Source organism: Aulonocara stuartgranti (assembly GCF_965226115.1).
Source record: "Aulonocara stuartgranti genome assembly, chromosome: 7".
Classification (NCBI taxonomy): Eukaryota; Metazoa; Chordata; class Actinopteri; order Cichliformes; family Cichlidae; genus Aulonocara; species Aulonocara stuartgranti.
The window spans coordinates 30541403-30564169 of NC_138945.1; the positions used below are offsets into that span (position 1 = coordinate 30541403).

The 22767-nt window shown below is 37.5% G+C and overlaps 1 protein-coding gene and 1 long non-coding RNA gene across 6 annotated transcripts in view; one reads left to right on the forward strand and one right to left on the reverse strand.

Annotated features, from left to right (window-relative positions):
- Positions 1–22767, forward strand: part of skor2 (SKI family transcriptional corepressor 2) — a 109413-nt gene that overhangs the window by 68788 nt on the left and 17858 nt on the right. For 3 of the 5 annotated variants that reach the window (XM_082538851.1, XM_082538856.1, XM_082538855.1), the window contains 2 exons: positions 7477–7599; positions 21576–21666. The exons of 1 other annotated variant lie outside the window; for it this stretch is intronic. The gene's annotated coding sequence lies outside the window, so the exon portion shown is untranslated. The remainder of the gene's footprint in view (positions 1–7476; positions 7600–21575; positions 21667–22767) is intronic. One more of the 5 variants, XM_082538852.1, reaches the window with a different exon arrangement.
- On the reverse strand, positions 12003–13789 carry LOC309709926. Its single transcript, XR_014277633.1, has 3 exons — positions 13531–13789; positions 12402–12597; positions 12003–12232 (listed from the first exon to the last, which is right to left on the reverse strand). It is a non-coding gene; the product is annotated as an uncharacterized lncRNA (long non-coding RNA).

The following is a 22767-nucleotide window of genomic DNA, read 5'->3' on the forward strand; positions in this document are numbered from 1 at the left end:
GCTCTAGTTAGTACTCAGACGCAGAGGTCGATTTACTCTCCGACTCACAGAGTGATACTGTTTGCACTGTTTGGAGGCTTGCGTTTATCAAACTGATACTGTTTTATTCTTAAAAATGAGATGAATTGCTTTTTTTAAATAAACGTTTTGTTGATTGTTTTGTTTTTACAGTTATGTCATAGTTTTGGTTTGCTGAAAATTAGAGAAGAAAATAGTGTATAGGAAAGAAGCAAGGCACGGTGAAACCAAAAGGCTAAGGGATGGGCAGGGGTTGATCCTAATCCTCTCTTGCCGTGTGTGTAAATAATTTCTAAGCGTCTTATCCTGCTCATTTATATAATGGTGGACTAAAGCCCTGGGTTTGCTTCTGGAGGCCTGAGATATATTCAAACAATCCTGCCTATACCTCTGAGTGATGACCCAATTCTAGGGGTACATTTACACAACATGTGTAATGGTATCTAAATGTGTACCTGTACAATGTGTATCTACCTGGTATACAAGTGACTTTGCAGTCACCACTCTATATGTCTATGTGTGTCTGCACTCCTTGATTAAACAGCTGTTTTAATCTACTTCCTGCCTTCCTTGGGTCCTCCGCCACCCCTGCTGACCATACAATAACTGTAACTGTGCTTTTTAATACCGAGTGATGGTAAGTAAAAATAACCAGAGTCAAATATCTTCAGATTAAATACATCTTTTACAGTCTGCCTTTATCCTGCTGTGGTGCTTTAAGCTGTCCACATATACACACCAACGTGGCCATGAATTCACACACGCCGAGTGCATACACCCATAATCGACTGTGGAAATACCATACTTAAAAATATTAAATGTAGTCAGAAGCCTTTATAAATTGCACTTTTAAATATGTGACCTGACCTGAGAGTCCTTTTGGCACCCTGAAAAAATTACTCTGCTTGATGAGAATGTGACAGCATTAAATGATCAAACTAAAAACAGGGCGAACCTGTTACAGTAATGACTCTATGGTTTTGGCCAAAAGCAAAGGACTACTATTTTGAGAGTTGCAGATTTAATTACCCACAAGATGAGGAGTTTGACTCTTACTTAATATACAGTACAGTGTGCAAAAGCCTTGAGCCACGCCTCCCGTCTTTATGTTTTTCTAGGAAAATTTAAAATGGGTCCAGCAATTTATTGAGATGTGCCAACATACATGGAAATACTGTATAAAAACCAAAAACAGAGTTTGTACAATCTGGAAAGTCAATTTGGTGATGAGGTACTCCCACATTTATTCTTGAATACATCCTGAACTCTCTTAGGCAAGCTTCTTTTTTAATATCTCTAGTCGTCTAAAGTTGTCTTTGGGAATAGTTCTCCAGGCTTCTTAAAGGACATTTAAAGCTCTAACTTGGATGTTATCTGCCTTTAATTCCCTTCTCAGTCAAGAGGATCCATGCTTTCATTGAGGTCTGGGCTGTGTGAAAGAGGTCCACTGTGCGTTTGTGTGTTTTTTCTTTCTCTCCAGGTATACTTTTACTGCATTGGTGGTTTGTTTGAGATTATTGTCATACTACAAAATGAAGCTGTTACTAATGAAATGCCACCGCTGGCTGACATTCAGCCCCAAACTATTACAGAGCCTCCCAAGCAAACTCACTGTTGTACGTTTCTCTTGACATACAAAAACTTCCAAATTAAGTTCTCACTAAGAACTGTTTCCACTGATTTTAAATAATTTTTAAGACTGTCACCTCTTCTTTTGTTCACTTTGTCCAGTTTCCTCTGTATTTTTTAAGCATGCTGAGATATGCCAAGTTTTTGATTAATAGTCCCTTTGGTATTATGTTATGTTTGTCATTCTGTGATGGGAACAAACTATGCACGTTTGCAACTGGCGTCTAGTAATAAAATGCCTAAAGGTACAACTGAAATCTTTTCTTTTCCAGGTTGTGTGTTAAGTGTAGACTTAGACTTCAACTATTGCTCAAGATCACTTCATAAAATTCTTAGGCTTAGTGTTTGTTGTTTTGAATCATCTAAACTTGAAGCAATCGTAGTAAATTACTCACAGTCTTTAAATTAAAAAAAATGGAGATAAGACGTTAAGAAGCAAATAAAAAATTATAGAAATGGGTAAACAGATGAAAGAGACGGTGGGGAAATCACATGGTTTGTGTTTTATCTGTTTGTTAATTATTTCTCTCGTTAATTTTCTTTTGTATTTAGATCCTTGGTTAATACTGTTCATTTGAGATTCCTGCCAATAAAGGATGGAACGGACTCAAGAAGTGTGATGAGAGAAAAAGAGCAAGATGAGAAAGAGAGAAAGATTAATTATACAGATGCAGAGGAGAAAAACATGTGAGAATGATACAGGGCGATTTTGGCAGTGGTCCAGTCATCATGCTAGGTAAATGATTTGAGTTGCTTATCAAATTGAGGGTTAAAGACTGGTAGCCATAGAGGAAAGCAGCACGCACAGATTGCTGTTCGGTAATGACATTTAGACAATTCAGATTCAGGAACACAAAAAAAATGAACACAGACACACAGACCCACACACATACCTGGATCAAAGCATGCTGAGCTTTCCCAAGAGCAAGTACAACCCTGCTGTGAAACTGACAGCATCCTTCATTAACTCCATCACACACTTTGTACATGCCCATCCTTCTTTATGTCATAGACACATTTATAGGAAGGGGAAAGGGTGAGAAGAAAGGAGAATTAGTAGACAGGCCAAGATAAAAATGTTAGAGGAGAAGAAATTCATGTGAGAGAAAAGAGGACTATATAAGGATGAGAGGGAAGGGAAGAAGGCAATAAGGGTAACAAGAAAAATTGGATTAGAGGAAAAAACTGAAATGAATACACCAGATTAAAGGGGTGAAGCAAAGAAGTATGGAAAAGTAAGAACAGGTAGTGAGAAAGGAGGAAGCTGCGACAGAGAAACGCCAAAATGAGAAAAATTCATAAGGAATTGAAAATAAAGTAGTTGAAAGGAAAGGGTGAAAAGAAGGGAAAATGTATAATGGAAAGGAGGAAAGGAGGAAAAGAGATGATGGAAAGATGTGAGACAAAGTGATGAGCTAAGACCAAATAAAAGAAAGGAGGAAAAAAGAAAAAAGAAAGAAATCATGAAAATAGGAGAAGATAATCAATAGGACAGAGGATAACATAAAAACAAAAAAGGAAAAGAAACCAGAGCAGGAAGAAGACTGGCCAATATGAAAGAGTACATCAAACGTCTCTTCATTGTTTGTGCTCCATCTGTGTTGCCGTGAACAAAACGGGCATCAGCAGCTCAGTTAGTTAGTTAGTTAGTTAGCAAGGGATTCGGTGAATACTTAGGCCCCAATTATCCACTAAATCTGCCTCTCTCTCTAAATGAGATTATTGCCACATACAGAAGCTGTGGCTCCCATTGGGTTCCATTAACTTTGATTACTTCTCATTATTTACTTACAGCTCTGCCGCTGTTATTGCTTTCACTCTCACACAAATACCAAAAGATGAGGCGAGGGGGGGGCAGCGATGTAAACAGGGAACCACACAGACAGAATTATATGAAAACACATGTAAAGACTGAGGGAGCTGCACTTAATGAAAGCACAAAGAGAAAGTAATGAAGAGTTAAATGACATGGTGTGAAGAGACATAGTGAGAGAAATGCAAAGTTCAGAGGAAAGGCAATGTGCACAAAGAAAAAAAGGCTGCAGAGAAGGAAAAAGAAGGTGAGAAAAGAGTCGAAAGACGTGCGTGCCAATGAAAATAAGGTGAGAGAATGAAAATAAAAGGATGAAAGAATAGAATAAATGACACAGAGTTACACAACTGGACAAAGACAGCCTTCAACACTGTAATAAGCATTTAATTACATTGCATACGCACTGCTAATGCAGTTTTTTGGGAGAATAGCGTCAAACAAAGGAAGAAGTAGTTAAAACATAACAGAGACAATGAAGAGGACGTTAATATCCAGGGAAATGCAAAAGATGGGAAAAGAGGACAAGAGAACAAACAAAAAAGGAGGAAAACAAAGTTCCTTCATAAAAACTGAAAAGTCATTACTCAGTTAGGCCCTAGTCAAACAGGCCTAGCCACTGCTGGCAACCACTGGTCGCTAGGAAGAAATTAGTATTCCCCGTCTGGTTGCAAGTTTCCCATCCTGTTTCCCGATAATAATAATTCCCAACTATGACGTTTGTAACTAAGGCACTTAAAACTCCCCATCACTTAACCATAGACAAGACACCAGAGAAAAAATTGCATTATTTGTACAGAAGAGCTCCGTGAGCCGCTCTATATGTGAGTGAAGTTTTTGCCAGATTATTTTATAAGTGAGCTTCTAAGAAAAATCTTCCTTTTTTCCACTTTTTTTTCTCAGTGCTCATGTGGGTTTTTAAAAGAATAATGGCATCTGGAACAGATGCTGCTCATTTGGACTGGAAGGCAGTGAAGAACACTGTGTTTTGTCATTATGTTTAGAGAGGTTGTTGGTAATAAAATGAGAAGGAGAAGTGCATCGCATGCGTGTTCATTTTAGATCAGATTAGATTTGATCAGATTACAATTTAAATGAACTACATTTGATCCCTGTGGGAAAGCAGAATTGGTTGGTAAATGGAGTGGAAGAGAAGAGACAATATGTGCACATTTTATTGTATTATTTGTATAATAATAACAATGTGTCTTGCTGTAATTTGATGATCTCCTGAGTAAAAGGTCTGACTTTTATTTTATTTATATATTTTATTTTACATTTATTCAAGGTGGAGATGGCAGAGAGAATGCAAAAACAAAAGAAAACTGAGAGCGAGGCAGAGAGGAATTTAGTCAAACCCTAAACTGCCCACCCACCCCCCGTTTTTTGTTTTTTTTTTGACAAGAAAATAACACTCGTGTTTTAAAGAGGAGCCCTCTCTACATAATAACCTCTGCCTCAAACATTTACTGTAGTGGAAAAAGAAGTTTGCGTGGTGGCTGGAGAGCTATTCACTTGTTTTGAGGCCTTGCCCAGCGCTTACGGCACAGTCTAATGTCGTGCACCAAGCTGCTATATAGGCCAAATAACCACAACATGAGTGTATGCAAATGTACTTTGGCGTTGTGAATGTGTGAAGTCTATTGCCACATCAGCATCTTGGGATCACAGCTGTTTTGCCTCTGAACTTTCTGATGGTGAAAAGAGAGAACACTAGATAAAAAGCCAGGAAGGGGTGGGGGAGAAAAAGAGCAAAGAGAGAACTCAGCTCTAAGGCCTAATTTCACCGACATTGTCCCTCGCCTAATTGCAAAATCCCTCTGTCTCTCTTTCCCTCCCTGTCGTGCGGCTCTGTGGCGCTCCAAGGTAAAAAAGAAGTCGGGTTCTAATTTCATTTTGGTTTGTCTTAGGACAACTCTTAGATGTTTAATTCTATCCCAATTTCATGTAATCAGGCGAAAGGCTTCCCCAGAGGGAGGGCATCACAGGCCAAGGCCAGGCATGTGCTATTTGCAAATGTAATTGGTTCACCTTTATTCTGCTCTCTGTGATGTTCGGGCTGCCTTTTCTCTCACTCATTTGTTCCCTATTATCTTCACATCCTCCTTTCTCTTTCCATCTTTTCCAGTAGTCTCGTATTCTCCATTTCTTCCCATCTCCTTCTTTTCCTACCCCCCCGTTCCTCCCCTCTAGGCAAACACCAGTGTGGTTGTTATTGTGATTTCATATTTTCTTCTCATCCCTGCCTCTGCAGCCTCTGGACATTGACTACAAAATCCATTATCATTTGTATATTTTAATTATGCAAATGAGGATAGCTCAGCTGGCCTGTTGGAGGCTGCAGGGGAGAAAGCAGGAACTCCATTGCGGGTGATTACAATTCATCCGCTCGTCTCGCTTTAATTGTAACAAGCTAATTACCTTGTTTCCATTTAGTTTGAACAATGCCGAAAAGAAAAGGGAACATTGATAGCTTTGGCTAACTTACTTGGTAAAGCTAGCTGACAGGCGTGGAAAGGCTAGAGAGAGGAAGGGGAAAGAGGAAGCAAAGGAAGACAAAAAGATAGGAAGGAAGACACTGAAACTATTCTTAGCATGTTCTGAAATGTCAAAAAAAAGCTGAATTTTTCTGCATTTCTTTGGCAAGCACCAATAATATTTCTACTAATACACACAGGTTTGTGCCCCAATTTTGTACTGTAGAGGGAAATTGTACTAAACTGTTACTAATTAGCAATGCAAAAATACAATCAATGGAGTTTTACAACCAAGCGTGTAAGCATTAGCTACTACCTTTGGACTCCAACCTTTTTTCCAACATCTGGCTTAAACAAAAAAGTCTTTACAGCCAAAATCCTAAAATGACAGTATCAAAATGCCAGTCCTCAAACCAATAGGTGACATCATACTGGATCCCTCTATGGCTGACATAATGGTGTCAGTCTCTGGCCACATGTTAAAGCGATAAGAGGTTTTCTCATCTTAAACAAATAGCCAAATGATGAAAAAAAAGTGATAGCTGATTACTTCTAAACACTATGTTATGAAAGAGTCTTGATTTTCCTAACTGATTAAAATGTACACAGGTAAAAATGATACTAGATGGTAGTACATATGTGTTCAGATATTCTCTTGCTCTTTTATGTTTAGGCATATTTCTTTAAATTGTAAAATGTACACCATCTCACAAAGAAAGCTTGTCTCCTGAGAAAAAGTTGGGTTTTTGTTGTTGTTGTTGTTGTTTTTTAAGTTCCCTCATTACAGATATCAAAGACTATCATCTTGGACTTTCATAGGTTTAAAATCCTTCTGATGCCAAGCTTGCCAGAGGTGCTCAGTTTCGTATTCACTCTGTTCAGAGGTTTGTCACTGAAATGAGTCCAGGGCTTCTGGGGATCAAGACCAGGCCTCAACTGAACAAGATCTCATTATCTCTCCCTCACACAGACCCATGCGTACACATACAAAGGCACAGACTGTAACGCGTTTATGTATTCACACATGCACACACCTTGTCATGCCACACTGAGCAGCATGTCACAGTGAGGGACCATGTATGTATGTCACCGTGAACAAGATACTGAAGTATATCGCATATTTAATTGAGATTATATATTCTGCTAAAGGAGCTCAATTTGTTCTTACACTGTGTCTCTTACACACACAAACACACACACACATTTGCACTACAGGTGAAAATGTAGATTGGTATACTTGCAACCACAAGTAAATGAACCTGAACACACTTATCTGGAGAGACTTGTTTCCTCTAATTACTAATGGGCACTCCCATGCACGAACAACCAGCATGACTCTTAGAGATGTAGGGAAACACCTGTACGTGCACATCCACATCTATACACTCAGTATTCACCTTTTCTGCTGTCTCTACCAGGCACACTGGCATACTCCTCACCGACTCCCACATTCTCCATGCCCACCTACTTTGCAGTGCCATCAGGGAGAGATTTGAAAGGTATTTGAAACTGTCTTCCTTAATCATTTCCCGGATCCCGCAGGACACTGCGTGACGCGATGGAGGAAGGACTAGGAGAAGAGGAGGAAGAACGAGAGGAGAGAAAGTGATGCCAGACATCAGTCAAGCCTTCTCTAAGGGTTCAAGAGGAACGCCCACTGACACAGTTGAGTGATTGAGTGAGTGAGTGAGTCTATTATTGACCAGAAAAATGTAATGTTTTGCACATTTCTAAAGGGAAAGAATTATGAGTTCAAAATATTTTTAACATCAGTCCTAATCCTTTTGCAATGAGAAATAAGCCAGGCCATAAACCCCCTTTCAGCCATCACCTCCATCTCCTCCAGTTCTGTAACACAACTAATTATATTTCAAATAGATAACGCATCCTGTTGTGGGAAGCTGAATTTACTCCATGACCATTAAAAATTTAATAATTCATGCTTTTTGTTCACCTTGGTATACCTCCTCCTGATTTATTGTTCTTCAGGCACATTTCAGCCAAACACTCAAACAGGCCCTCATTGATCCAAAGTAATTATAACACACGCCAAGTGACCTCCCCGTGTAATTTCAAGATTATAAGCTTGAGGAAAAAGTTTTCAAAATGAAGCCCTCCCTTTGTGGTGCATCGTGGTGAGAGTGGAGGAGAATTTGCATCCAGGTGACCATTCGTCCATTTTCTTAACCGCTTCTTCAATTTGTGGGTGCGGGAGAGGTGGAGCGGTCATACACCCTACACAGGTTGCCAGTCTATCACAGGGCTAACACACGGAAAAAGAAATATGTGAAGATATTTAGAATCACCAGTTAATCTAACGTGCATGTCTTTAGACCGTGGGTGGGCAGCACACAGGCACATCAGATAAATTAGAATTTTAATTGTCATTATACAACAAGAACAAGGAAATTGTACGCAGTCCCATTCAGTGAAAAGAAAACAATGTAAATTTCACATTAAACATGTTTTCTAAATAAGGGGAAAAAAGGAAAGAGTTTGAAGCTGGTCAGTAGATTTGAGCCCAGGACATTTCTGCCAAACATCACACCACCCACCATCCCTGTGAGCTTTCAACCTTTATCAAGAGGACTTTTGTTAGGGCCACTTTTGTGGTTCAGAAACTTCATTAAAAACAAACAAAAATAAAGACAGAAAAAAGTATACTGGTACATCCCCAGATGGGTGTCTGGGTGCTTTTTGGCATATGGACTTCGCTGGCACTGAAGGAGCTGTGAATCGGGGTAAAGAAAATTGAATTCTCTATTTACCAACCTTTTCTGAATCTCTCACTTGTTGAGCTTTGGGAAGTCACTAAAGAAATATGATCACTCAATTACTTTCACAGGATGTCTGGGCCTAGCTTAAGACAGAGTATGAAGCTGGGTCGGCTGATCCAGTGTAATCACAGAGCATGCATTCTTCTTAAATATGTCAGACATTTTGGGCTTGCTTGTTTTATTTTTATTATTTTTAATGCATTTCCTATATTCTGGAAAAAAAAATGAAGCTTGTAACTATGCTACAACTACTGTTAACAACTGTTTGAAATGAACATACAATGTTTAGAAAATTTATCAGTTGCCAGCAGATGAGCTGAACATGTACTATAATATATGTCACAAAGGGATGAAGCTATAATAGACACCAGGACCAGAGGCGAGGTTAATGGGTTGCTAGACTGAATACTGGTTTCCCCTATTAACTATTTAAACACTGAAAATCAAATACTGCAATCCCAACCTGAACACCATTTATGAACGGAAACTGCCAATTTACTAATCAAATCAAATGTGAAATACCAAACCAGGAAAATATTGCTTCTGTATTTTGTTTTTTTAAATGAGGAGAATAAAGGAGAGATTATTTACATCTTGGAAGATCAGGGAGTATGTTTGACTACACACTCAGAAATTAAAGTACAGAAATGTACCTATAGGGGTACAATGGCTTGTCACTGGGGTGGTACCCTCTAAGGTACCGTTCTGTACCCTAAACTGTGGGTACTGATTTGTACCCTTGTAATTTGTACCTTTTACACGTCAAACCTGTACTTTAAAGGGCAAAGTTGTACCCTTAGTATAAAGTACAAAAAAGAACCCTTAAAAGGAGTACAAAAATGTCTTTCTAAAGGTTCAGTATCTACACACAGATTTCCTATATTTTTCCTCTCAGGATTTGAAAAATTGAAGATACAAAGTCAAAAATACTTGTCACATTTATTACCTTCTTAAATACATTGCTTAACTGTTACATACAAACTGTTATCAACAGAGTATGTGTCATAAGCTGCAACATCAATTTCCTGTCCAGGTTTTAGCAACGTCCATTCACTATCAACTCTAACACTGTATGAATGAAAATGGTTGTCATATAACAGAGGAATGAGAATTTTTCCACAAAAGACCCACATTGTGTCAATATTAAATATGTACTTAATTTGCCAGAACAGAGGAATCTTCTCTGAAAGCAGTACATCAATGACAAACACATCTCTTACACAGTATTTGACACTGTTCACAATTACTTCTGACACACGCTGGAAAGCTTTCTTAGCACTATCAACTTCAGAAAAGCCACAATAGACTGTCAGTGCTTGTTGCAGTTCCAGTGGTAATGACAAAAATGGTGTAGTCACACTTTTTCCAAAAACATTTTCAAATTCACCAAGTAAACTTTTGTTAGAAAACTCCCAGCACTGTCTGAACTGATGTCTGTTGCTCAAAGTTGTAGCAATGTTCATAAAATTTCTACAATTGTGGGACAACGTTTTGAAATACTGGTGCTTACTTTCAAATCTCATACACCATAACAAACGTAGAGGGCCGAACATTTCAATCAGTCTTGCATAGTGGATTAAATAATGACACTTTGGTGTAATTACATCCCCAAATACACTTTTCAGTTTTGTGAGAAACTCATGGACAAGCAACTTCAACAATAAAATATTCTCTTTTCGCACTTTTTTAGCCATTACAATCTCTGTTATTTCACGACATAGAAGAAAAACATGCCAATATTTACAATTAGGTGGCACACGGTCTGCCATCAGAAATGGCAGCAATCTGAACAGGCACCACTTTTGAGATGCTGATCCAACAATACCAACACTCTGAAGTCTCTCTGATAACTGTACTGGTTTGTTTGTTTTGTCATTCTGACCGATGGGCATTTTTTGCAATTCTTCATTGATCTCTCTAATTGTAATATGCTTCTCAGTGTGGGCTTTACAAATCACTAGTTTCATAACTAGAGGAACTACACCTTCCAACAGATCATGCATTACATCAGGTGGTAAAGCTTGCGTAACACTGAAATAACTCAGTCTGTCAAAAGGACATGAACTATTTACACCATATATTGTTTTATCATCCGGAAATTCTTGGATTCGTGCAAGATGATACTGGTGAACCTCTGATGTTCTTAAAACAAAGCTTTCTTCCTCAAAGGATTGTTTCATATCTTCATAAGAAGCCATGCAATACCGACAAATTCTACCAGTGTTAAATGACATAGAAAAACCACCAATCATGTGAGCTGATAAATTATCACAAGATAAAGTTGCAAGAGCAGCATGAATAGTGTGTTCAGTTTTATCAATGGTAAAAGTAAAGCCATCAGTGGAAAGTTTTTCCAAATCATCAAGCAAAGGTTTAAGGATAACATGCCAACCACACCGCTTAACGAAAGAATAGCGTACCAATAACGCTAGATGAATGTGCCTCTGCTGAGAAGTGTACCTTTTGTCCAAATTGCCTACAGTGTAATAAAATGCACTAAGTTTGTGTTTGGATCGTTTAGATCCTAGAGGATTAAGTACTTCAAATTCATCCTCATAAAAATGGAGTCGCAGTGCATTTGGGTTATCCTTGAAGAATTGATGATGTCTGAAGATTTCTCCATCAGAGTAATCTGTTAGAAATTCATCAGTTTCCAAATTGCCACTTGAAAAAATGTGATCTTGTATGTCTTCATGAGAAAGATAATTTTTTAGCACCTTATCAACAGGCACATATGAATACGAGCCAACTGTATGACCCACAGAGTCTCTTAATTTGCAATGAACAGGCTCTGTCATGTTGAGCTTTGATTTGCAATGTTCTTTGACCAAATAAGGAGATCGAATAGCTGTTGAAGCCTTCTCAAAAAATTCATTTGAATGCAGGACATTTTTAAGCTCTGGACACAAAGACACATCAAGACCCATTTTCTCTAAATGATATGCTATAAAAGCATCGTAGTTCTCCTTGAAAAAACACATCAGAAAATTTACATCTTCCACAATTTCTTCCTGAACAGAGACTGGTAAAGAATTTTTCTCTCTGCACTTAAGAATGAACTTGAAAAGATTGTCTCTGAAATTTATCAAAAATTCATCCCAGGATGGAGGGGTTTCAATATTTTCAGTCATGTCATTTGCAAATTCATTTGGGTGTGGACTGACTACCTCCTGCTCATTTTCATCTAAGTCTTTATGGGGACACAACACCTGTTCTCTGTGTTTCCTATACACATGTCGTCTGAAAGATTCATATTTTTTGAAGTGTCAGTTATTGTTTCTTAGTAATGTAGCGTTTATTTTCAATATGACAGATTCAGCTTTTTCTAAAGCAACAAGCTAACATTACCCTGATTAACTTACATAGTATACTGTGCCACAGCTTCATATAGAACTCTGATTATTGTGTGTCTGTCCCTTGGATTTTTATGGCACGGTTCTTTGTTGTCCAGTTTTAGTTGCAGATTTTTGGGAAATCTTGGAATTTCAAAAGAGGCTGGCAGTCTCAAAGTATTTTCATTGCTGTGAAAACAGTTAAATGTTTGTTTTTATTGCATGAATTGAAGTATAAAACACTACAGTAACAATACATATGGTAGGAAAAATGATCATATTAACTAAATCCTAAAAGTGCATAATGGCCAACATGTATGTTTCAGACATACTAACTTCATTATAAATAAGAAAATACCTTATTGAAGTTGACGAAGTAGATGGTTGCCAGTCTTCTGGAGAGACAGTCTGTAGAGTCAGCGTCACTGAAGATTCCTTCATCCTTGACACAAATTGGTTGAATTTAACCTGCTTTTTGAAGGATCCTTGGAAAAGGTATGCAACCATAGTCTCAGTAAGACCGCAGTCAACTGTGTCACCATCAACCTCATTGTCTGCAAGATAAATGGTAGTACAAACTCTAAATTCCATGTAAGAATATTTAACACCACATTTTTACATGGGTAAAAACCGTATATCACACACATTAAAACCTTTTGTACAACTTCTTTCAGTTCAAAGAAATATTCATTAAAAAATCAGTAAATTAAATAAAATAAACCAAATTTTTAGAGTGAATCCTCTTGATATGCAAAGTTTTCATTTTTAAATTTAGATGTTTGTTTGGGACTACTGGACACAGGAGAGCAGAGTCTGAGCATGCTTTTGTGCCCTTTCAAGTTTGGAAGAAAAAAAAAAGACTAGAATGCTGTAATTTGTTAATATTCACTACTAAGGTGACTCCTTTCTCCAGATTTCCGACAGTTTCTGCCGTCTGTTCTTTCAGACCGATTACTTATAGCGATAACACCCGGAGGACCGTATTACAAGCTCAGATTACATGCTGAAAAAGTTCCCACATTGCTGAAAACGGGACTATCAAACCCCAGCTGCGACACCCTTGTTATATTTTAAACAAGTGCGGCGTCAAGATATTTCCTTTAAACGCCGCCCATGTGTGTTAATGGCCTTGGAGTGGATGTAAAAACGTGATTTTATTAAACCATTAATACACTAACGGTAAACTGCATTCAGCTACCAGGGAATCAAATTTCGCGCCGTTCCGCTGCGCAGGGGTTACCGAACCCATAGACTGTGGCCGAACCACATATATAAGTTCAAACTTATACAAATACTATGTGTACACATTTTTCATTTTTCAGAACTGTGACCTCAACTTTACACATGAAACGTTTGTAAAAACGTTTGTAAAAAGACATAATTTGAGCTAAGAGAGTGCCGAAACTAGCTAAATTGCTAATATACGTTAAGCTAGGCTAAACCAATAATTAGTAATTACGCTACATTTTTCTTTAAATAAAACTTACCTCTGAAACGCTGAGCTTCAGCTTCGGTGACATCTAAGCCCCACTCTTGTATTTTTGTTAAGAGTTCCTCGGTTGAAAGTGAACAGAGCACACCAGGACTTGCAAGTTCGTAATCCATCTCCGTCCGTTGATAAAACAAAATGGCACCTGCTGCATTTAAAGAAAGTTCTAGAATCCACCAGCTATTCGTTGAGTTTCTTCTTCTACTTTTTGTTTGATGTTGTGAGGATGGGCTCAACTCGCACTCCGAGGGTGCTTTTTTGCAATTCATCCAAATACTTATACTTAAAAAAAAAAAACGCTCTCTTAAAAAAATGTTTAAATGCATTTTTACTTTTTTTTCTTTCAAATAAATTCGTTGTTCTTAAAGCAGCTTAAAAATAAGGGGGTTTCAGGGAATACAAAAACAACAACAGCAATGAAAATAATAAAAAATAAAATAAAAACACTAAAATATATGCTTAAATCAATACAGTTGCAAATAAATTACTGTCAAAAAGAATTTAAAAAAAACCTCTAATCAAAAAGAGCTTAATCAACCTGTACTTTATCTTTTGAAAGAATGGGTACAAATAAGTACTTTTCACAATTAAGGAACATGTATGTACCTTTCAGACGCTAAAAAAGGTACAGATAGTTCCCCCGAGGTCCAATATTTGTCCTTAGACTGTATTAATGTCATTTTTGTACCTTGGGGCACAGTAATGTACTCCTTCCGTACCCCTATTTCTGACTGTGTATAAAACCCTGCATGGTCTATACAAACCTCTGATGCTCTCATGATCCTCAATCACTTCAACATACAGATGTCATACTAAAAGTTAGAGAAGATGTAAATACCAAATAGTCTGTGCAGAGATGGAAATAGAGAGCATGTATTATCCTTGGCAAACAGAAAGCCATCACAGCCAGTAAAGCAGTTAGTGACTTGATGCCTATTTGACCTGAATAAAAGTTTTAACTGTAAAACACCATATGTCTAAATCTGCTGTCATCTTTAAAAAAAACCCCACATTTACTGACATTTTTCATACACAAGTGTCAGTGCTGTTACAGTGTTTGGACAGTTGTTTGAAAACTACGAGTTATTAATTACACATTATTCACTAGACTGGCTGCTTGTAAAGCAAAATAATACCTTACCCATTTTCTCCACTAATAGAATTGGATTAAGTCATGAGTTCAAACAGAGGACTCGTCTCTGTTTTTAGGCGTGCACTATGCGTGGGTGTTTATAAATTGAGGGCAAAGCACTGTGGGCAGCAAAAACACTTATTAATGAGGCAGTATATTACTCTCAGATATATTAATCAACTGAGAAATAATCAGGAATGAAATCTTTGTCATTTAATTAATAAGGTTTTGATTAGTTGCAGTTAATGTTACAATGCTGCATCAACATATTAACTAGATTCAAGGTGTGATATTATTAGATGCTGGGCTACATTTGCACACTCTGCATAGTGTGCATGATGTGCAACACACATGAAAGTAAAGCTCAGGAAAATATTTGGCCTCTGGCTGAGGATGAACTACAGACTGTACAAGCGTGTCATGTATAAAAAAGACAGGTGCGACAAGAAGGATTTGTCAGTCGTTTAAGGTTGAAAGATGCAGAAAAAAAAGTCGTTGTCATGCAGCAGTTTAGGCATCACTTGGGAAATTATATTTTCTGACAATTCTTTAATGGTTCAGGCTTTAAAGGGTTACATCTAATAAGCAAAGTCATAGATAAAATTGGGATCTTGCGGTGATCAGTGGCTGAGTAGACGAATTGGTTCCTCTAAATATCCCTAATCCAAAGGATAATCTGTAAATCCAACGTGAAACTTTTTGAATGCTCCTCATTTTAGAACTAAGCAAGAAATAAAGACGTGAAGATTGTTTCATTTTCAAAGTTCTGATCTGTGTAAGACTGACATCACTTTGGGATTTACACTTTTCACTTAGAAAAATCAACAATATTGTATTTTCTGACTGTTACATCCAGGTTACCTATTTTATTTTTATAGGCTCATACCAGCATCTCTTCAACTAGAGCACCACAATTGTATAGTTATCAACTCAGAACGCTACTACAGTGAACTACTTACCGTATCAGCATCCCTGTAATGCTTTTAAAGGCTAAACTGAGTGTATGTACTTTAGGTTTCAAGTGACTTTCAAAGGTTTATTGTAGTTAATCTGTGTCTCAATAAGACTGACCATAAGTCTTGTACTTAGCATTCAGCACACATCAGCTTAATAATATTAATTCAGGTTAGATTTATTTATTTATTCAGCTTTATTCAACTTAATAAACAAGTTCAGCGCACAAGGTTCAGCTGGACACTCTCCGGCGAATCTGGTGAACTGAACTGTTGATGCTTCTCAGGATCATACCTAAATATTTTTTTTGTTAATGGACATGGTTTAAAACAACTTGTTGAGCAGCTTAAATACTTAGGCTTTCTTACACACAAATAAATTGCATAAGAATTGCAAAGGGAAGAGCGGCATAGAGTGCATTTAAAGATCTGCTTTTTCTTAAATATCTTATTTGTGGCCTCTGTATTTCAAATACAGCTTAGAGGTTGAGCTTAAAGAGAGAGCAAAGCTGGAATGTAGAAAGAGTGGGAGATATTTTAATCTGTAACATTCACGTAGAGATCAGATATTGAAAGAGGATCAATTTAAAGCCGTGTCTCACATTTCCCTCCTGCACTCTTGGTTGAATATGAAACAAAAGAGTCACCTGAAGTGTCACTTTGCCTTCTTTTTTAAAGTTTTTATTTATTTACTCTATAATGAACAATGCTGCTGCATTATGCAAGTTTTTACATGTGTGCACTGAGCACTAAAAATGTGCCTTTAATGCACCGCATTAACCATCTCATGATTAAAGTTCTGGGCCAATCAGATCAGCAGAAGGCCTGGGATTACAGCAGCAACATCTGGGGGCCATGCTAATGGACTGCATATGTTTTCAATTTTAAGAGTTTGAAGTCAACATGTTGCTCTTGATTTCATGTAAAAGTAGGGGAGCGGGTGAGTGAGGATGGTGGGTGTGGGTGGAGCTGAACGATAACTCTCCCTCACTTTCTTTCTTTTAAAATTTGTCAATCACGACTGAGTGCAGCTGTCATCATTAACCAAAGTACCGTTGATGACAAGAGACCCTCCTAAAGTGTGTGAGTGTCCCTGAGCACTAACAGAAACCCAAATAGCCCCATCTGTCAATTTTACACTCTATGATTTTTACTCAGTGCACACGACTTCTGTAAGAGTAATATGCTGCTGGGATTTTATAAAAAGCAAATACACATGCTGAAGAATATTTATGCTCTCAGCTATGTTTTTTAATCCACATTTTAGAGCGGAAGCAGAGTATTTTAAGAGTCAAACGCAGGTCAGCAGGGCCATTTCAAGGGAACTGGTATTATACTTTTTGATTTGGGGTGAATAGAAAAGTCCAGTTCTTACTAACAATCCACTCTGGTGTGTTTATGAAGCCATGAGATTAAAATTTTAAACAAAGATGGTCTGGCAACTGATAACTTTTTTTCTTTTTTAGAAAGGGATGAAAAATAATGTTTAATTACAGCTGTATATGCAAAGCTGTGTATAAAATGTTTAGGGGGTATTTCCTTTTCACTTTTGCTCATGCAAATAAATCTTCCGAAGCTGGTGCTGCATAAATGTTCTTAAGTCTTTCTCTGGCTTATTGGTGCACTGAAGGAAGCTGTGCCACAATAATTAGAATTTACGTTTTATAATAAAGTTAAACAACAAGGTCAAGAGTCACAAACAGAAACGGTTCTCCTTGAAAGTAATAGTTACACATTTTAAAGAACGTCAGCTGCAACAATGAATGATGTGGGACTCAAGTGGGACTGCCGCTAAAATGCTCCAAAATGTGCAAATTTATTCTAAAGGCAAAATGTTTCAGCTTTTCTTAAAACTTGCCATGAGTACACAACAAACAGGCTTCACATTTTACTGGAATACAACCGAGCCAAAATAAATAAATACATTTTAAAAATTTAAGATTTTTTTTAAGTTGATAAACAGGAAATGTCAAACACAGCTATCCATGCATAAAGTCAGCTTTAACCAAATTTCATAAACTCAATATAAAGATGAAAAAAATACAGAAATACATATTATGCTTCAAAACGGTGAATCATCTGTGATATGACTGAGTGGTTTCACAGTCAGACATGGCCCTCCATGTCATATCCAATTTTCTGAAATGAAAACAGCAACAGTGTGAATGCTCAATCTTAGACTTCAGAAATCAGTGGGTGATGACACAGTAGCTACTTCTATACTGTGGATGTTGTACAATTGTTAAATCATGATTTAATGACCTCTTGATGAGAATCTGTTTAACTTTTTAGCAAAACTAAAGCTCAGTGTCCCAAACGCCAAATAGTTCAAGGAAACAATCACACTCAGGTCATAAAAAGCTGATCCTGTTCATCTGGATGTAAAATTTCATCATTTCACCCCCAACCTTATAAACAGCACATTTGCATAATGACTGAAACTAGCACCACTGACTGACAATGATGCAAACTGATCACTGGCCAACTGATCAGTTGTAAATGGCCATTGATCAATGATGTTCAATGATGATCAATGATGAGTTTTTCCTTCCCACTGTCACCAAAGTGCTTGCTCATAGGGTATTATTGTAAAGTCTACCTTACAAACACCTTGAGGTGACTGTTGTTGTGATTTGGTGATAAATAAATAAAATTGAATTGAACTGAACTGAATTGATGTCCAGATGAAAAGAATCAACTTTTAGGGATTTCCTTACCTGGATGATTGAGCAACACCAAGATAAATCACTCTCAGGCTGAGTAAGATTTTAGGGTGCATATTAAGAACTGAAGGACTTTTTTCATGCATAATAACCTACTGCAATGCATGGGGTAATTTCAGGTGCTGCTTTGATTAAGCTTTTCTATGTTTTCAGTATCTTCTTCTAGATTATCTGTATTGAGAACAATTTACCCCTCATCCTACATCTTACCTGTGAGTCTATATTACTCAAATACTGGCACTATATCTAGTGACACAGTGGCAGATCATTATGTAAATGTGACAAATCTTCACTAATCATCTATATGTCACACGTATTTAGGTCCAAGTTTATAGAAGCGTGGAATACTTCAGGCCAGGTGCCAGATTAGCTCACAGGGTGAAGAAGCAGCCAAATGCCCGAAGGCTGAAATGCAGCAGCCTGAGTTTGAGTCAAACCCGAGGCCCATTCCTCTTTCCCCACTCTCTCACCCTCCTGTCAGTTTCCACTATCTAATAAAGGTGAAGGCCCAATAATAATTAAAAATTCGGAATCTGTCAGTAACTGGCATCTTAATCTAACTTACTGCTAACTTCTAATTTTGCACAACCTTGCAAATCCTCTATCATCATTGTCTGGACACTTCTCTTTATTATAATGCCTAGTAGAACAACCACGTTGATCATTTTATTGGTGCTGATCGAATCTGGGTAGTTTTAAACTGTCAGCTGTGCCTCTGCATTTTTGCTTTGGGGAATTGAAAGGGAACTTTGGATGTGGAAATGGCTATGACATCAGACTTAACAATCAGATAACAACATGTTCTCATCCCAGTATGACTAATACTCTTGTTTTATAAGAAGCCACTGCTGCCATCATAGAGATATGCACCAGGCGTCCTTTGGGTCTGGTGCCTTGGTACACTGATGGCAACAAGACTGGATGCAGAGTTTTAAAATGTATGCATAGCAGTGGATTGAATCAAATGTTTGTCTACTAAAAGACTTTGCTGCTTGGATGCCTTCAGGGGTCTCCAATTTTAATTGCTGGTTTTCTTTCTTTATTTTCAAGTTTAACCTACCAAGTTACAATTGGGATCAAAAAGCTCATATACAGCATACAGCACTATACACTGATTAACTCTCCCAAACCTAATCAAAACTTTTGTAAGTCTTGTACTTATGTGACAATAATGAACTACATATGAATGACCCTTAATAGGTGAGAAGTATAGCTGTTTTTATTATCTTCTTTCTGTATAACATCTGTCAGTAGATACTGAAATATCCTAAAGATTATATCAGTGTTTGGGGCAAAATAATCCATCAAAAATAGAGGTGGAAAAACATCTTGTTGGATCTCATGTTTGGCACTGTGTTTTGGGGGATACTTAAGTCAATGAGCATATCATGTGTGTGTGTGTGTGTGTGTGTGTGTGTGTGTGTGTGTGTGTGTGTGTGTGTGTGTGTAAATGTGCACATGTGGCACATGAGCTTGTTTGTCATCATCGAAAACAACAAAGGCTTATGTTTCTGTCATCATTAACGCCCTTAACTCTGTCAGATCACTGCCATGCGTCCTTAATGTCTCTCAGTTAATCCCTCAGTTCACACAATGTTGTACAAGGGTATTAGTGCATCGGTGGTACGAGATCAGGCACAATAATAATAACAATAATCGCAAGAAAAACTGTTTTTGATGCTGAGCTTTAATATGGGGGGGATCAGGACATCACAAACAATACAGATGTAAAATTGATCCATATGTGGCACTCTTGATCTCATTTAGGGGGGAGAGAAGAAGTTGTTGGTCTGTCATTAAAAAAACGTGTTTTGATCGAGCAATTAAATGTGAATTTGTCATTTTTAGTGTAGTTGCATATTAGCTATATTATTAGTTGTGCTGAAATCGTCACATTGTTTTACTTTAAATACATTTTCCTTGAAACTAAATTTTGGGACAAGTTAATTAGAAAGTTACCAAAAAGTTATTAAAATATTTGAGCTTGAATAATTTACTTTGTAATAAAGAAAGAGTTTTCAGGAAATAACAGGCTGTACATGTTATTTCTTATCTTTAAAACCCACTGTGTGAGTTTTAATCTCTGGCTGCATGTGTACGTACAGTACGTGTGTCACATTGCCCGCCTATCTGTGTCCTGCATATGCGATTCAACTTAAGCCAACCTCTTTCACACACACACACATACAGAGGGAGAGAGAGGGAGAAAGGCAGCTAATATTCATTGTTATTTAAACACCAGAGCAGATAAGCAGCTGAACAATAATTATTTTCTGGAACAATAATTATTACCATTTAATTCTGTTGTTTACCATTTTGCCCAGTGGCCCATCTTTAAAAGCCAGCCTCTATCTATAATGACAAGCCCTTGAGCAGAACTACATTTAACACAAATATCAAATAATTAAAAATCAAATAATTGAAAAGTAAAGGTGTGGCTTTTTTTTTTTAACATTAATTGTCTAAGAATTTGCAGGCTGGTTCTTCTCAGTAGACTGCTTTTGTTCTTGTTTGTTTTTCCATAATTTGCAGTGCAGTGAGTGCGATGAGCATCGCTGGAATCGCTTTGTGTGAACTCATATTTGTGTTTTGTCAAAAAGTGTATTGTTTGAAAAAAAATCCATAGAAGTTGGATTGTTATTTTAGTAGATGTTTAAGTAAGAGGGCTTATTAAAATGACTTGTATCTGCTCCAAAGTTAGTTGACTGGTTTATATTTTATCTAAGACTTATGGCACTTGATCCATAAGTGCAGACTGATTTATATTTTTAAATTTATTGAGACTTGCTGCATTATGGCCAATTACAAAAAGCTCTTTCTAGCGCATGACTTGACAAAAAAGCAGCAAAACAAAATAAATGAAACTATTATAACTAATAATGTTTGTGATCATGGCTGATTTTGATTTTACTGCCTCAGTTTCAGTCCTCATATTGTGCATTGTGCCTCATTGTCACACTGCTTACTGTGGAGTAGCAAACAAAGCTGAAGCCGTCATTAAAGTATATTTCAAATCCAAAAGAGATGCAGGTAAAACAGCTTGTCGAAAGGAATAAACATTTGTATTTGTGAAGGATTGCTGTATTTGTGCTTTTAGGCCTATCCTGTTTACTTTCTCTTTTTTTTTTCAATAAAAACAAGAGCAAAATCTGTTGTTTCCACTTTAATCTGTGATGTGAAGTTGTGTTTGTGAGTGCCTATGGATATGATCACCCCTGTACTGTATGTTTGAAAGGATTACAAGCCGGATCAGAGGATTACACAATTAAAGCTTGCCTGGAGTGAGGGAGGCACACGAATGTGATATTATGACAAGACGAACGGAGGTAAACTCACACAAACACATTGGCTTAGAATTATGCATTTGTTTCAAGTCATGCAAACACATGCCATTCCCCAAAAACATACAGTGTAGGTGTGTGGAAACAATAAGTGTCATAAAGACACTGTTAAATGTACCATATGTAAGTGCCACGTAAAGCTAAAAAATATATATCTCTTTTCTTTATGTTTACTATTTGAATGTGTCCCTGACATGCCTGTCCTAACAACATCTTTATCTGATGCACTTTGAACTTTGCCCATCTATTGCATGGGATCTTAGTAAGTGCAGCGCAGAGTTTTTGGTATTTAAAAGTCGTTTCTTTGTGACCTGTTTTCACAAGCTTGGCTGCTGCCATACTTTGTGTGTAGAGTTTGTCTTTGTTTAAACTCAGGCATGTATCTGTATGTGAGGAGCTAGGAGTGAGACCAGGATTGAATGGCACTGTTGAAGCACATATTTGATTTCATTTGACATGCAGTGAGGCAGCTCAGCAAAGGGCGGTATATTCAAGTATATGCAATATTAAGCTAAATGAATTTTGTATTGAATAGCGTTCAAAACAATTATGCAATGCATGTGAAAAGAAAGTGGGTCAAAACCAAATTGTCAAGGTGTGGCCGTGAGGCAACTTAAAAAGCTTTATTGCTGAGAACCACAAACTCAATCACAAAACAATAAACTTCTGGCGTGGTAACTACGCCGCAAAACATGAAGCACACAGCACATGGGGAAACATGGCGGAAGGACATGAAGACTGGCTACACAGCATAACGAGAGGATGGGCAACAGGTGGAAACACAGCAGGAACAAATCTGACTAACTGAACAGGGGAGGCAAAACAACATAACACACGAGATAGGGTTGAAAATAAAACAGGAAGTGACACCCACTGTGAGACCCAGACAAAGACACGCGAGCTTAACAGTAGGAGAGGGACACAAAGATAGCGAGAGAGAGCGACAGAGGGAGAGAGACACTAAGGAGTGTGTTAAAGACAGAACACAGAGACAATGAACGTGAAATGACAAGACTGACAAACACAGGAAACACTGAGGGAGTTAAACCAGCACCAATAGGGATAAACAAGAAAAACTAATAAATA